The sequence below is a fragment of the Saimiri boliviensis genome, chromosome 12 (genome assembly GCF_048565385.1).
Source record: "Saimiri boliviensis isolate mSaiBol1 chromosome 12, mSaiBol1.pri, whole genome shotgun sequence".
In the NCBI taxonomy this organism is placed as follows: Eukaryota; Metazoa; Chordata; class Mammalia; order Primates; family Cebidae; genus Saimiri; species Saimiri boliviensis.
In genome coordinates, this window is record NC_133460.1 from 64,831,520 (window position 1) to 64,835,611 (window position 4,092).

The following is a 4,092-nucleotide window of genomic DNA, read 5'->3' on the forward strand; positions in this document are numbered from 1 at the left end:
GTCAAGGCTGCAGTGAGCTGGGATTGCACCGGTGCCTTCCAGTCTAGGCAACAGAACAAGACCCGGTCTCTTCAAAACATTTAAAACTGAGAAATATTATGGATAAAATGAAGTAATAATGTTTGGGATTTCTTCTGAAATAACCCAAAGGGGATAATGCCATGGTGATGGGTAGATACAAAACAAGATAAGGCATATACTGCAAAACTGAAGCTGATTTGTGCATGTTGCATGTGTGTTTCTTTACTAGTAAATCTGAGATTTGTTTTTTACATTTATATTGACTGTATTCCTTCTGCGGACTGTCTATTCCTGTATTTGGCCTGCATTTCTAAGCGGTTGTTTGTCTTTTTTTTCTGTTTTAAAAAATTATTTTCGATATTATGTTTCACTCTGTTGCCCAGACTGGAATCAAACTCCAGGCTAAAGCAATCCTGTCCTCTTGGCCTCCAAAGTAGCTGAGACTACAGCTACAAGTCCATGACAGGCTAATGCTTATTTTTACTTTTTTAGAGACGGGATCTCACTCTGCGGTCCAGGCTGGTTTTGAACTCCCAGCCTCCAGTGATCCTCCCACCTTGGCCTTCAAATGTTCTGGGATTACATGAGCAAGCCACAACATCTCGTACCATTCACTTTAATAATAATTTTGATATGCTTAGTTTTATTCTTATCTTAATGCATTGACTAGAACTTCCAGAATAATACTAATTATAACAATTCAAAGAATGCCCGGCCTTGTTTTCAGACTGTAATGAGAATGCATGTAATGTTTCACTATGAAGACTGATTATTCCTGTAGAGATCTGGTAAATATCACCTATCATGTAAATAATTCTTCTATTCAGAGCTTATTAAGAGTCATTTTATTATTTGCTTTTGAGAAAGATTTGGTATAACTTTTGGTGTTTTGTTTTTATTTGTTTATTTATTCTTGGAGAGGCAGGGTCTCACTGTGTTGCCAAGGCTGGCCTTGAAATCCTGGGTTCAAGTGATCCTCCCTTCTTATCCTCCCAAGTAACCAAACTACAGGCATGTGCCACCATGCCTAGCCTGTATTACTTTTTAATAAGTCTTAATAGGTTGCAATTGTTAATCAAAAATTAATTTCAAAAGTCTTCTACAACATGAATTTTCTATGTGAAATAAGCCAGATACAAAAAGAAAAACAAATACACATCCTATGATTCCACTTATGTGAAGTACCACGGACAAAAATTACGGTAAAAGTTCCCAGGCAGAGGGGAGAGAGAACAGGGAGCTTTTCCTTAATGGGTCTAGAGTTTCTGTTTGGAAAGCTGAAAAATCTCTGGAGATGAATGGTGGTCGATGGTTGGGAAACAATGTGAATGTATTTAGCAGCACTGTAGCATACACTTAAAAATGTTTAAAGTGGCAAGTTTTATGTTAGTTATGTATATTTCACCAAAATAAACGTAATGTAATGGGGCTTTACACGGCAGGGGAGGGACAGAGAAATAAATACTGCACTTTTAAGTGTACTTACATAGTACTTAACTTTTATACATTATATTCTCGTAATTCTAAAAGAATAAAGGTTTTTTGAAAGTAAACAAAAACCTTATATTTGCATCACCAGCCAACCACTGTTTCTTGGAGCACTTTTTTTTTTTTTTTTTTTTGAGACGGAGTTTCACTCTTGTTACCCAGGCTGGAGTGCAATGGCGCGATCTCGGCTCACCGCAACCTCCGCCTCCTGGGTTCAGGCAATTCTCCTGCCTCAGCCTCCTGAGTAGCTTGGATTACAGGCATATGCCACCATGCCCAGCTACTTTTTTGTATCTTTAGTAGAGACAGGGTTTCACCATGTTGACCAGGATGGTCTCGATCTCTTGACCTTGTGATCCACCCGCCTCGGCCTCCCAAAGTGCTGGGATTACAGGCTTGAGCCACCGCGCCCGGCTTCTTGAAGCACTTCTAAGGTAGAAATGCTATGGCCAGCCTCTGGCAGAGATACTTGCACCCAGGAAGCCCCAACTCAATGCAATATCCTTGTACCAAGGAGAATTTAAGAATAAAATCGACAAAGGCAAACTCTGAGCTTCTTCTGGTTTCAGACTCTTTGAAAGTGGTTTTGTAGTGTCTTAATTATGTTGACCCTTGTTTTAGCTTTAAAAGAGAGATTTAGATGCCACATCTAAGGACACAGAAGCCTTTCAGCGAAGGAGGCGAGGTGACTGAGTCTGGAATAACTCCATGTTTCTAGCCAGGGATGCTGAGAGCAACCATGGTCATTGAGATGAGGTGAAGACAGAAAAAGAGCTGGGTTGGAGGAAGGTGGTCAGTCTCTTCTGGATGTGATTAGTTTGAGAATCCCCTTGGGCAGCCCACTGGACATGGTCAGTAGGCAATGGAGGTGGAGCTGAGAGGGCTTGAAGCTGAGATAGAGTCCAGCTTAACTATGTGGGCAGTAGTGGGGGTCCACAGAGTGTGAAGATGGCCAAGAAAGACATCTGGGTGGGGGTCCGGAGGGGCAGCAGATGAGCACGGACTAGGGAGAAAGGGATGCCAGTGGAGAAGGAGAGGGAAGTCTCAGACACCAAAGGGAAAAGAGATACTGTAAAGAAGGGTCAGAGCACTTTGAACCTCTCTGTTGAGTTTTCTTTTTGTTCCCCACCCTTCACTTGCTTCACTGTTTTTCTTTTTTTTGTTTGTTTGTTTTTTAAGTTTGTTTTGGAAATAACAGAAAAGATATTTATTGGCCAGGAAGTTGGTGCTGCTAAGACCGAGAAATTTAAAGAATCGGACAGATGGACGCAGAGAAGCAGAGGGCAGTGTGGGACCTTCTCTTGCCATGGCCTCAGGTCTTGAGGGAAGGCTCAGGCCTGGGTTTCTGGACTGCAAAGTGGACCCCCAGGTGGGAGGGGCAGGAAGCAGCCGGAGTGAGCCCTTTGCCCCTGAGCACCAGGCTCGCACCTCTCGAGCTGTGCCCTGGGCATCACTGAGCAGAGGGGTGCAGCAGTTTCAGGAGGCAGAAATGAGAGGGGTAGGAGATCCACAGGACCAAAGGGTGCAGTGATGGGCTGGGTGGTGGGCGGGCCCAGGGAAATGGGGTGGGGATGGGCTGGGTAAGACCTGGCCCTCTCCTGCTGCCCTGAAGACCATCCCAGTCTACCTCGGTGCTGGCCAGGAAACCTTTCGGCTACCTCTCCCACCATCCCAGACTGTGGGCAGGGGGATGGAGAGGGAGTGGGCCTGGGGCTGGGACCTCCCTCCAGAATTTCCTCCAGATGGGGGCAGTGCCCAGGGAGGGGTTATTTGTCTTCCCTGCGGTGTAGTAGTAATCCCCAGCCCAGGCCCTAGGCCTCTCAGCAGGGAAGGGATCCTCGGGGAGGTGAGTCCCAGGAGCAGACCCTAACCCCAGCCCCCACAGACACACCCCAATCTGAAAGCCATGCGTGTCCGTGTATATAGGAACCATGTACAGAGCCCGGAGAAGCCCCCCACATCCCCCCGGGAAAAAAAAGAAAACTAGACAGAAACTCATCTATATATTCTGTATCCGGAGTTCCGTTTTGAATATTAACTGTGTTATTTTTATACACTTTTTAAGCCTTAACTCGCCATTGATTTACCAGTTTAACGTTTCCTGGGGTTTCTTTTCCCATGGGATCCTCTGCCCCCACCCCCAGCCCTTTGTTTGACTTGCGTCGTCTGATACTCAGTATTGTAGCTTTTTGTCCGCATGTTACTCCCTGTAAATACGCTGTTATACATACTGTTAACACCCCTTTGCTTTTTCTATGGGACCTCCAGGCCACCATATTTAGAACTAGTTACCTTATTAAAAAAGAAAAAACAATCTGTTGGCTTCTCAGTCTGCATCTCGGAGGCAGGGAGGTGAGGGCAGGTGCCCCTCAGACACTTCAGGAAGGAAGTTTGCATTCTATTAAAAAAAGGGGGTGGGGAGCAAATGAAAATCAAATGTTGGGGGAAAACACTAAAGGGGGCAAGAAACAAAGGAATTACAAATCCTCTGCTCTTTGTATTTCTCTGTTGTGAAGAATAAACTGTACCTGCACGTCACATCCTGCAGAGACACCAGGTATTGCAGGAACCCAAGAGGGAACT

General features: G+C 44.9%; 1 pseudogene; it reads left to right on the forward strand.

The window, feature by feature from the left end:
- Positions 1-3,052: 3,052 nt before the first annotated feature.
- LOC120366088 (uncharacterized) lies at positions 3,053-3,823 on the forward strand (annotated as a pseudogene).
- Positions 3,824-4,092: the final 269 nt, after the last annotated feature.